Source organism: Saccopteryx leptura, chromosome 3 (assembly GCF_036850995.1).
Source record: "Saccopteryx leptura isolate mSacLep1 chromosome 3, mSacLep1_pri_phased_curated, whole genome shotgun sequence".
NCBI classification, from domain to species: domain Eukaryota; kingdom Metazoa; phylum Chordata; class Mammalia; order Chiroptera; family Emballonuridae; genus Saccopteryx; species Saccopteryx leptura.
In genome coordinates, this window is record NC_089505.1 from 28,231,233 (window position 1) to 28,244,411 (window position 13,179).

The 13,179-nt window shown below is 39.0% G+C and overlaps 1 protein-coding gene and 1 non-coding gene across 5 annotated transcripts in view; one reads left to right on the forward strand and one right to left on the reverse strand.

Moving 5' to 3' along the window:
* The window catches only part of PDE7B (phosphodiesterase 7B), a 333,453-nt gene that overhangs the window by 15,491 nt on the left and 304,783 nt on the right, over positions 1–13,179 (reverse strand). The gene's annotated exons all lie outside the window — the stretch shown is intronic.
* LOC136401864 (U6 spliceosomal RNA) lies at positions 7,953–8,059 on the forward strand. The gene has a single exon (XR_010750790.1). It is a non-coding gene; the product is annotated as a U6 spliceosomal RNA (small nuclear RNA).

Genomic DNA, 13,179 nt, shown 5'->3' on the forward strand with positions numbered 1-13,179 from the left:
TAGGCCGTAATGGATTCCAGGGGCTATGTGCATAATAGCAGCCAAGGTTATATACTCAATCAAACAGAAACAGGCTTCACAACCCCTAGTCTGATTTACTGTTCTGACCATTGTTTCTCAACATTCGTAAGAAATCTTTTCTGTAACCCACTCGGGCAGCTGATGACATCCTCAGACTCCCAAGTTCCGGTCCATACAATTTTGATTTGGTAGATTTATGCTGATGAAATTTTATGTACACTAAAGTTGGAGAACCACTGACTTGGAAGCAGCTCTGTCAATAACCTGCATGACCTAGAATACTGGCATTTAGCCCACTGGCTCTCAGCTGAAACTACAGTTGCTTCCTTGTTCAATTATCTTGATATTTCTTTCCTTGTAGGAACCTCTACCATGTTCAATCTCTCCTTTGATCTTACTGTTATCTTAAATATGATACTTCTCTGAACATTAGCTATTTAATTAATGAATATTTCTTACAATCCAGTGTTTCATTCTAATTTGCAAACATTATGGCCTTACCACTGACTTGATATATACAGAACGGAACGAGTCTAGTCCCCTGGAGATTGATTTGTTTTATTTCCTTATTGGTTTATTTATTCATTCTCCATTTTGTTTCAAGAAGGGTTATAAAATTAGAAAAACTCTAGGAAGATAGCATTCACTAAAAATGAGAAGTTACATGATTCTGCTTATATGCAGTGCCTAAAGTAGTCAAATTCATGGAGATAATGATTGCGAGGGGCTGGGCGGATAAGGAGCTCGCAGTGAATGGGCGCAGAGCTTCAGTTTTGCAAGATAAAAAGAATTTCAGAGAGGAATGGTGGTGGTGATTGCACAACGTGTAAATGTACTCGTACTCTTAAAATATTTAAGATGGTAAATTTCATATTGTGTTATTTTGTCACAGTGAACGGAAAAGGTGAAAGGAAGCAGCAAAGAAAACACGGTGGAGACTGAATGTAGCCTGGAGCGAGTCTGAAAGATATTCCATCATTATGTCCTGCTTCGATGCCTGAGCCACCCATATAACCCTCAACTCTTTCAGGAAATGAGAAAAGAGAACCTCTGTGAGTAACACAATCAAAGGATCTATTAGGAAAAGGCAAGTTCAAGAAAACGGCCACTATTTTTGGTTCTAAACTCAGACAGCAATTTCCAGGACTTTGTAGGATTGAGTTTCATGAGGCAGAGCCTTATACTGACCCTCTGTATAGGCTATGTTTTTGCTATTCATTTTTCTTCTTGCCAGGGAGTCATTTATTTGTTATTTATCACTTGACCATGTTGGAACCAGTGATGAGGTTTTGCTACTTTTATCAACTAGTCTATTATCTCTTTTTGGGCACGAGCCACACACAACAAAAGAGAATGTTTATTAGAAAGAACATGCTAGACTAATTTGTTTTGACCGTAAAGATTTATGTGAGCAGAGAGTGATAGGTTAGTGTGATGTAACAGATGTTCTATCTTGTGGTGACATTTAATTCAGTAACTCATGAGCATTCACTTGCAAGACTAATTCAAGTAGATATGTAAATAAGTGTCTTCATGTGAGTTTTCCGAAGGGCTGGGCAATTGTAACAAGACCTAATGATAAATGACACCATATCTCTGATGAGTGGAACAAAAGTGTCTGGAGGATTGCTTTAAGCATTGTTATTCATGCCAGCCTGATTTAACATCTTCATTAATAATCTTCTCAAAGACAGAATAAAAGGATACTTGGGAAATTTGCTGGTGAAACCATATTTGGAGTTGAATACCAGGGAAATGGAAAGAGATTGAGTGGGCCTGGAAGTGTCACAGAATAAAAGATAATAGAGTACATGATTACAGACACAACCATTCTGGGGACATTCACTAGAAATAAAAAGTGTGTCTGGCTAGAACTGGGTTAGAAGTCGGGGCGCTTCAGTGGATTCCAGAACACAAAAAAAGAAGGGCAGCATAGGGTCCAGAGCTAACATTTATAAATCGCTCAGTTTACATGGTCTCATTTAATCTTTACCTCACTCTCTATTTTTATCATCAACTCATAGGTAATGAAGTTTCAGGTTTCTCTGAGTGGCTGCATGGTTACTGAGGAGCTGAGGAAGACCTTAACGCTAGGTCTGCTAGTTACTAAGACCTACGCATTGCTCACGCCCCTTGCCGCCTCCCAAGCACTTATTTGCTCTGTGCGGCCACATCCAAGCTTTCAGAAGCCAGAAATGTACAACTGCTGATGCTTACTTTTCCGGCAGTTGTTGAAAGTTACTGTATTAAACGTTTATGGTTAATTGTTTTAATTAGATGTTAGTTTCTAAACCCACTCTGGAAGCTTTCCCTCCAAATTTGGTTTCATTGCAAAAAGAACCTTGTCAAATGTTACGAGCGTTGAGTAGATTTAGGTGGTGTTGGGAGAGAACTCATCTCTCAGCCACTCTCAGCCCTCATGTGCAATCCGTCTCTGAGACCCGCTGGTTCTTCCAACCCGGCATCGCTAATCCCTGTCCCTTTCTTTCATTGTGATGATCTGACGCCAGTGCTTTCTTATCCTTCATCATTCTCCTTTCTTCAGTCCATCCTCCTTAAAGCTGCCAGGATGTGACTTGTTTATTTGACAGAATTTTCTACCACCTCCCAATTCAAGGGTTGGAATAGAAACGAATATTTCTTGAGCACTGCTGTTGTGCCAGGTGCTGTGGCCAGCACAGGACACCCACAGGTAAACAAGACGGGATTGCTGCCCTTGCGTAGCTCATCTAACTTCAGTGTGTCATGCTGTTGCTTATTCGCATCCCAGGCTCCAAATAAATTAAGCCCAACTCCTGAGCTCAGCATTCAATGCTCTCTGGAAATGATCCCAACTACCATTTTGTTTCTATATTTTGATATAATTGAATACCTTTACCTTTCCTTTCTTACAAAGAGCTTATAGTCCAAATAAGTGATACCATATAAATAAGACTATAAATTTATTGTTGACAGAATTATTAAATTATCAATGTAAATGTCCTTTGCTAATTTTGTGCCTCCCAAAATTTAAAAAATAAAATCTTCAAGTACCTCTATCTCTATATTTAAACTACCACCTGTCTTTCAAAGTCCCCTTCAAATACTTCATCTGCAAAACCATCTGGAATCATTCCAGTCAGAGGTGAACTTGCTGTCCTCTGAGTTCTACGGCTCTTTCTTTTGTCCTAAGCCCTGTTGGACTCAGTCTTGTTGATGTGTATGAGTTATTTATGCACTTCCTTTCTTCTTACTAGATTATAAGCTACATCCGAGTAGGAAGCCTGCCTTCCTCTTTTGTATCCACTGAGCTCTGTGCAATGCACAGAGAAATTTTTTCCTTTAATTTGCAAATTAAGTTACTGAACAAATTATGTGATTTCATTCAACAAATATATTGAGTACTTACGATGTTCCAGGCACTATAACATGTGCTTGAAATACATCCGCAAACAGACAAGAAACTAGTGGTGGCAGGCATGGGAAAGACAGATAATAGACAATAAACATAATAAATTCTTTAATTCTGGAAAAAATTATATAATATCTCAAAAGATGGTAAGTGCATTTACAGAAGGAAAAGAAAAACAAAACAGGGGGACTTTGATAGCCTTTGGGGTTGGGATTGTTAAAGTAGTTGAGGTAAGAGGTAAGGTCTGAACAAAGACGTTAAGGCAGCAGGCAGATAGCTATGCAGCTATCTAGAGAAAGAGTGTTCCAGAAGAAATAACTGGAGCAAAGGCTCCCGAAGGTAGAGGTGGCGGGAGGGTGCAAACAGCCGTGATGTCAATGTGCAGAGAGGGGAAGTATTAGGACATGAAGTCAGAGTCAATGAGAGACCAGATCCTGTCGCCTTCTGACCATTCTAAAGATTTTGAATTCCACTCTGAGAAAAATGAGGAGCCATTGCAAGAGTTTAGGGAGAATGAAATGTTATGACTGTCAATTTAAACGTGATCAATTTTGACTGTTCTGTTGAAAATAGACTTTGGTAGGGGTAAGGGTAGAAGTAGGTGTAAAGACTATTTGGGGGTGATAGCAGTCATCCAGGCAAGAGATGATTGTGTCTTGGACAAGGGAGGTGGTGGTGGGGAGAGTGCTTGATTTCTGAATCAATTAGACTGCAGTGTTTCTAGACTGAGCAACTGGAGGGGTGGAGTGACTGTTACCTGAGATGGGAAGGCTGCAGGTAGAGTAGGTTTAGAGAAGTTCAGTGTTGGTCATGTTGAGTTTGAGATGTCCATTAGAGGCACAGACATTATAGTGGAGACATCAAATAACCAAAATCATAACAACAATAAAAAGAAGATGGAGTGGTTACATAAGTGTGGTAGTAATCATGAGTTAGAGGGAGATGTCATATAAAGGGAAAGATTGAACTAATTAATAATTTTGAATGTCTCAGGTTTAAGATCAAGCATCAGGCATGACAGAGACTCCTATGTGTTCATCCCCTAAATCCATTTTTCTTTCACACATATTTACAGAATCTCAGTTTTTTGATGGTCTCATGGCTGTCTAATATAAAGATAACATTTTCCAGTGTCTTTTAGAACTAGGTGGAATCATTTAGTTGAATTCTGACCCATTAAATGTAAGCAGAAATATTGTGTGGCATTTCTAGGAAGGTTGCTGGAAAGGAAGTGACTCATCTGGGAGAGGCCTCTTTTGTTTTTTCCTGTTGTTTCCCTCATCTGGAATATAGCAGGAATGGCTAGAGCTCCAGCAGCTATCTTGGGCAATAAGGACAAGTGTCACACCCTAATGATGACAGATTGTAGAACTAGAAGGATCCTTGGTCTCTTATCCTTAATTTTGTGAGGTCACAACACCTACTCTGGACTGCCAACCTCCAAACTTCTTTTATGAAGGATAGAGATAAACTTTTGTCCTTGTTTAAGTCACTAACACACCAAATTATTTAAAGTTATTTTGTCTTCCATATCATTCTGAAAGAGGTAATGAAAAGAACTTTTCAATGTCTTGATCTATAATAGCGCTTGTTTTTTTTATATAAGAATGATAATAAAGAATTTTATATTCCGAAAGAGAGTGAGGAGAAATTACCTTAAAGGGAAACATAGGCACACACGAGTGTGCGTGCGCGCACACACACACGCACTCTCTCTCTCTCTCCTTTTTTCTGAGATAAACCATTGCCATCTATTAAGAAAGATTTTCTTGGTTCTCCAAAAAGAGACAGCTCCCTTTTCTAGCTCTATACCCCAACTCAAGCTTCTATTCCAGTGCCTAAAATACCTTGTAACAACTTTGTTCACTGGCTTTGCCCTCGTGCATCAGTGACGTTCACAGGTTTGTTCATTTACTCTTGAAAATAATTTTGAAAAATTATGCTCTCCCTGTACTTTTTAGAATGGACAAATTTCAATGGTAACAAACCATGTAATGTCATGCATATTTGTGAATATCATATTTTAATATAAAGTCATTATAACACATTTTTTGTGAATTAACTATATCTAAAGAAATCTAAAAACCAATGACATTTGCCTGACTGGTGGTGGCGCAGTGAATCAAGCATTAACCTGGGATACTGAGGTCCCAGGTTCGAAACCTTGATTTCACAGACTTGAGCACGGGTTCATCTGGCTTGAGTGTGGAATTATCCACACATTCCCAAGGTTTCTGGCTTGAGCAAGGGGTCATTGGCTGGGTTTGAGCCCCCTAATCAAGGCACGAATGAGAAGCAATCAATAGACAACTAAAGTGAAGTAACAATGAGTTGATAGTTCTCATTGCTCTTCCTTCCTGTCTCTCTTCCTTCTCTCAATAACTAACTAACTAACTAAATACCAATGATATTTAATGTCCATTCATCACTCATTGAAAAAGACTCATGATAATTTATTTTTTAAGTCAGAAATTTTAAACTGATTCTTTTTCCTCTAGAAGTTATATTTCCATTGTATTTCCCCATAGAATTTTATTTTATGTAATATATTTTGTATAAAATTATTTTTTGTCACCCAATTATATTTCCCTGCAACATAAATAAGTATATACATTGAAATTTTAATTTAACAAATTTTCCTAACATCAGTCTCTATGTAGTGAATGTCCTTACAGCTTGAGTTTACAATGCAATTGTTATTCGTAACTAACTAATCAAAATACATGTGTATTACAAATTTGAAAACATAATTTGCTTAAGAATAAAAATTAATTAAAGATGCTTCTATTTACAAGACATCTAGGAGAGTTATAGTACCTCAGTTATAGAAGATTTCCTTTAATATTTTCGGTTGTTCTTTTGGTATTTTTTTACACTGAGGTAGCATGTGATATTGGCACAACTGGGACAATATGCAATACACATCATGGGTAAGAGCTATGTCTTTCTTTTGTAAAGTGGGAACAGACTGATAGTGATAGAGTAGTGGAAAAGTGGGAACAGCTTGACTGCTCTACAAGTACATTCCTGGCACGTCAGCTTCAGGACCTGAAAATGAAATCTGTTAGAACTATTCATGGCCGTGTCCCCCTTGGAAAGTCTTCATGTATCCCCACGGGCACACATACCCGGTCTGAAAACTGCTACCACACATGATTGCCATTCAGAGCAAAGAGCATATCTTATTCATCTCTGTGCCCCAGCCTGTGGCGCAGTGCCACTTAAAACGCAAATATTTGTTGAATGGACACTGAATAATTAATTTTCCAAACCTAAAAGTTTAGTAGCTGCAAAAGTTTAAGTAACTGCTAAAAGAAAAAGAGCCTTGTTAAATTTTTGGTCAATAACTGATAGAAGCCAAATTTGGGATCTTTTGTTGTGAAATCTTTAGACTTAGGCAAAAGCCAAAGAGACTAAAATTATTATAGTAATAAGCCCTCTCTTACTCCTCATTCACAGATGACTAAGATCAGGTAAATGACTTCAGAAATAACATATATCAGATGCAATTAGTCAATTTTAAAATAAAAAGTAAGAAAATCATTATAACAAATTTTTCAATCAATGCTTCTCATTCATCATGTTGTACCCTTGATGTAGGGTAAGAAGAATATAACAATCAGCAGTAGCAGCTACTAAATGAGCAACGGGGGTGCATGCCTTGGCTCGCTGGTCTCCCTGGTCTGCGTGCTACTACCTCTGTTTGTCAGATTTCTACCCTGTGTCTCTGTGGGTATTCAGTGTTGCCAATAGTCTTAATATCTCCAGTGTTACTCGGGTTTTGTCTTTCTTGCTGCATGTGTTCAGTGTGTTTAATGATTCACCCATCTTCCATCTACCCATCCACTCATCCGTCCATCTATCCATCCACCCATTTGCCCATTCAGCAAACTTCCCACCACCAAACACTATTCACTGAACACCAGATGGATTCACTGCACTGGATTCTGAGGATACAACAGTGAATGAAGTGGATGGCCAGGAGCTTGCAGACTATAGGGGATTTGACTTGCCAGGCAGCAGCAAGTTAGGGAGAAAACATTGTGATAGAAGAAATAATAAAGAGCTGTGAAGTCTTATAACAGGGGCATGGAAGATGGACATTTAAAGAAAAAGAAGGCTTTGAGAGGAAGATATATTGAGGTTGTGGTTAAAAGAATGAGTGAGAGAAGAGTCAGAGAGTTCAGGCAATGTTGAGGGAATATGTTTCACGAAAATAAGCAGAGGGAAGAGCATGTGTTGAAGACCTGTAAGCAAGAGGGGCACTGTGTTTTTCTTCCCTGTTTTATTTTATGTTTTATCATTAGAAATCATCACTTTCTAATATACTGCATATTTTACTTACTTATTTTCTGTTTTCTGTACTAGAACACAGGGGTTTTTATTTGTTTTGTTTATCTCCTATATTCCCAGTACCTGGCACATACTAATCCCCTCAATGAATATTTATTGAATGAATAAAGGAATGAGTGATATGTTTGCGACTTGGAAAGTAGTTCAGACTGGATGATGCAGAGAGGCTGCATTAAGAAATGATGGGGTGCTCGCTTCGGCAGCACATATACTAAAATTGGAACGATACAGAGAAGATTAGCATGGCCCCTGCGTAAGGATGACATGCAAATTCGTGAAGCATTCCAAATTTTTTGCACAGCTAAAGACAATAAGAACAAAATAAAAAGACAAACTACACAATGGAAGAACATATTTGACAATACGTCTGATAAGGGGTTAATAACCAAAATTTATAAAGAATTTGTAAATCTGAACACCAGGAAGACAAACAATCCAATCAAAAATAGGCAAAAGAAATGAATAGACACTTCTCCAAAGAGGACGTACAGATGGCCAATAGGCATATGAAAAAATGCTCAACATCACTAATCATTAGAGAAATGCAATTAAAACCACAATGAGATATCATCACCTCACACCAGTCAGAATGGCGCTCATCAACAAAACACAGAATAAGTGCTGGCGAGGATGTGGAGAAAAGGGAACCCTCCTGCACTGCTGGTGGGAATGCAGACTGGTGCAGCCACTGTGGAAAACAGTATGGAGATTCCTCAAAAAATTAAAAATCGAACTGCCTTTTGACCCAGCTATCTCACTTTTAGGAATATACTCTAAGAACACCATAGAACTGTTCCAAAAGGAGAAATGCACCCCCATGTTTGTGGCAGCATTGTTCACAATAGCGAAGATCTGGAAACAGCCCAAGTGTCTGTCAGTGGATTAAAAAGCTTTGATACATATATACTATGGAGTACTACTCAGCCATAAGAAATGATAACATCGGATCATTTACAATAACATGGATGGACCTTGATAACATTATACTGAGTGAAATAAGTAAATCAGAAAAGACTAAGAACTATATGAATCCATACATAGATGGGACATAAAAATGAGACTCAGAGACAAGGACAAAAATGTGATGGTAACAAGGGGTGGGGTAGGGGGATAGGGGGCGAGGAAGGAGAGAGAGGGGGTGGGGGAGGGGAGGGGCACAAAGAAAACCAGATAGAAGGTGACGGAAGACAATTTGACTTTGGGTGAGGGGTATGCAACATAATCAAATGTCAAAGTAATCTGGAGATGTTTTCTCTGAACATATGTACCCTGATTTATCAATGTCACCGCATTAAAATTAATTAAAAAAATAAAAAAAAGATGTATTTGTATAATAAAAATAATGACTCACTCATAAAAAAAAGAAATGACGGGAAGAGAAGGTAGAAAGTATAGCAGGGTCAGAGCATGGCAGGATTTGTAAATTGTGTTCAGACATTTGGACTCAATCCTGAGAGCAATGGAATTTTAAGCAGCTGTCTATGGGTCAGATTTGAGTTTCAGCAGAGGAAACTGAAGTGCCAGCCTGACTGGAAACAAGACATTAAAGATGTTGGTGTTTTGCAGCAGGAGAGGGCTGGGCTCAGCAAGCTGGAAGATACTACCGGGGTCTCGTAGCGAATGGCCATAGTTATTTCTGCCTCACTCAGAGGGAGGCAGCTCTGCTCCTCTAGGCTCTTCTGGTTTTCAGTAAAAGGTAGATTGAAAAAAAGAAGAAAGTCACCAGAAGCTCACGGATCACTGAGCATAGAATAGGATGATGCCACTTGACTCTCCATTGAAATCCCAGCACTGTTTTGGAATCCCACCTGGGGTACCACATCCGCCTACCTTCAAGAGCATCAGCTCAGCAATTTTATATGATTCCAATGACAGCTTGTTCTAGTGTTGCCAACTCTTCCTACTTGTAGTTTTAAGAATAATTTTCATCTTAAAGTTGAAAGAGAAAATACCCACCTTTGTGTCAACAAAACCTATTAGAATTTTAATTTGGAAAAACAAAACAAAACAAAAGCCTTAAAACCCCTACAGCAAAACTTTTAGTTTTCACCGTGTCTGAATTATCAAATACTAGCCTCCCGAAGAACAAAACAGTCCTTTTGTTCCCGAATGACAACACATCTGGCATTTAATAAACCACTAACACGGGTTTTCAAATTAAATCAAAAGCCTATTTGTCAAAGAAACTCTGGCAGAGCAGATTTGCCTTCATACAAGGCAGCATTAAGCTGGTGGCACCCCCGCCCCCACATTTAATAGACACTTTCTTTGATTAAAATACTCAAAATGATGTTAATAAACTGAGTCTGGTGTATACCGAATCAGAGTTAATTACTCTTTGAAACTAGAGGATACAGAAATAAAAACAACAGGAACATAATCTGTTTTCATTTTTAATTGCTCATGAAACAGAGAAGCAGGACTCTAGCAGATAATGAAGTGACTGAGTTCTCCCCTAACAGCCCAGGGGTCTCCTTGGCAACGCTGCAAGAGTCCCAGCCCAGGAGGCCTCAGAGGAACCGAAGCTCCTCCTTGAGTCCTAACCAAGACCTTGGCCTTGGAAGAAGCTACAGCACTGCCATGTTCACTGCCTGTTTGAAGGCATCTCTCTGCTGTTGGCTCTACACCTGCCCAGTCACTGCTCTGAGAGCAAGGACCCCGCACATCAGTTGTTGTCCAAGGGGCAGGACTGCGTTTGATCCGAGCCACAGACATGTCACAAACCAGCCACCTCGCTGTGAACAGCAGAAACTTTTTATAAATCAGAAAATCAAATTAGAGCCTCCTTTTTACAATTTTCCCATCTCTTGCCCAGAATCCCTTTCCTGTTACAGAAATTGTGTGGTTATGTATAATCTTTGCAGGAAGTAGCTTGTTTGAGTAGAGTTCATAGGACCATGTGGGAGGAACATTTCTCCTGACTTTGTCAACTTCATATATGGTTCAGAATCATTAGAATAAAATGTGGTTAAAAATGCTGACCTCCTCCAAGTGCTTGTAATAAGTGATTAAGAAAAATGATTGTAAAGTTCTGCAAGACAGTCTAAAATGTAGTAAATATAATGTTTTATGGAGCGATTAATCACTAATTATTTTATTCGTTAGGTTGCTCTGTTACTGGATAGAATTGGACTTTATCAAAAGGAATTAAATTTTAAATTGAACTGAAAGTGATTTCTTTTGCGATTGTCATAACCAATATTGTATCTGATTTAATGCTTACTTTGCCCAAGGGCTGAGCCCGTGTGTGTGTGTGTGTGTGTGTGTGTGTGTAGGGTTGCAGGGTGGAGGGACAGAAGGTAAAATTTTGGGTTTTCTCTTCCACATATTCTGTTCCATTTCAGTCCTGGGCACCTGGACTGTTCCCAGTCTGATGAGAGATCGGAAGCGCCTTGATTGCCTTTGTGTTAAACGTGGGTTGGCAGTTCAGCTAGTGAGCCGAGCCCAGAAAGCAGACAATGGGAGGGAGCCCCCTGACTCAGGCTTCACTCCAGCTGCCCGGGCTCTCTCTTTATCTCAGGGCAGAAGCACAGGCTGGGCGTTAGGCAATAACCTTATTTATCTGAACCAGAAGAACATAGCCAACAAAAGGAGGGAGAGGAAGCCCTCTGCCATTTTATCTCATTTAGAGTGAGTCTGGATTGTAGCAGTCACGCACAGGGAGGTCTCAAAGCCACATAATTCCTGGCACATCCTCTCTATTGTACTCTTGTTAACCAATTCTCATGTGTGCGTGTTTCTATATAATTTTTCTGTACATATACGTATTCACAATATATTGTGTACTATATAGTGCATATATATTTTTTCACTGCCTACCATGGTTTTTAATACTTTCTTAATCTGTCATTTTAAAATATGAGTCTGAGTGACAGATCCGCTCCCTAGAAAGCTGTGCACAGGTCCCTGCTCACAATCTGCGTGTTATTCATTTCCTGAAAGCTCATTCACGTCTTAACCAAGCAGGCCCTCGGTAGGCTAAAGGGATACATTTCCAACAATTTTTGAATATCGTATGTTGTTATTTTAAAACAGTTCAGCTTGTATGTTATAGACCATGATTTTTGCGTTTGAAATGAAAACCTGAAGAGTTATTCCAGTTCCTCATCTAAAGCTTGATGCAGAGTGGGGATTTCTGACCCAGGTCCTTTTCTGTACAGCTAATTAACTGTTTCCACAAAAGAGAGAATATATTTTATATATGATACTTAATCGTAATATGTCCAAGACCCTGGATCTGAAAGCAAGGTTGGTTTCTGGCAGGATGATGCTCAGCTTAAAGCGATAAGAACATTCCGTTTTCAATTATTACAGAGAACTGGGTTTTAATTCCCAAAGCACAGCACCTTGTGCTGCCTCTAGTGCCCTCTAAAATGTTCCTCAACATGCTACGCATGCCTCAAGGATCCGTTTACACCTTTCTTCCTCTATGAGTTTTTCTGCTTTCAGAAATCATCAGTAGAATCAATTACTGTCTTCCCACCTCATTTTGTCTGTAGCTAGCCACTGAAGAGTACCGTATTTCCCCATGTATAAGACGCATCTGAATTTGGGGGCCCGAAATTTGAAAAAAGAAATGTATTACATAAAGTTATTGAACTCTAGTTTTATTCATCATTAAACAATGAGTACAAAGACAATAAGTGCAAAAAAAGTGGGAAATGCAAGTAAAAAAATTTACAACCACTCTATAAGATGCACCCAGTTTTTAGACCGCAAATTTTTCAAAAAAAAAGGTGAGTCTTCTACATGGGGAGATACGGTACTATTTAGCAGAGTCTCCCTAGGTCTGAGCCACTTGCCTAATTCTCTCGCTTCCCTCCCTGCAATAGGATGGCCTGGGGGAGATCTCTTAGTAACCTGCCACACAGTAGGTGATCCATGTGCGTTTTAGAGGCAGCCTGAATAGTCCTTAGGTACTTGGGCTCCGGAGACAAAGCACTTGAGTTCCAATCCCAGCGTTGCCTTTAACCAGCTGTTTGTTTTCGGGAAAAACACTTGAATTTCCTAAGTATCAACTTTTACCTTTCTGTAAAATAGGTATGATATTAGTGCCCACCTAACTGGGCTTTGTGAAGATTAAATGATATAATACATAAAAAGCATTTGGCCCCACATCTGAATCATAGTTGAGTATTGAATAAAGATTAGTTATATGATTTGCTAAACTGAATTTTACAGGGAATTTATATTTTTGGAGTTCCTTCAGATAGCCAAGAGTGGTATATAGCCAAATATTGAAGGCAGCATAATTTTTGGAGGGGCAGAACTGAAACTTAATTTGGCTGATAAAAGATTTATCTTTTATCCTAGTCAGCAGTAGGCTATTGGAAGTAACTTTATGATATTGTGTGATATTGGTTTGCCTTCAACATCGTTTCTATAACATAAAGACAGAGAGCTCTAGCCTCCAA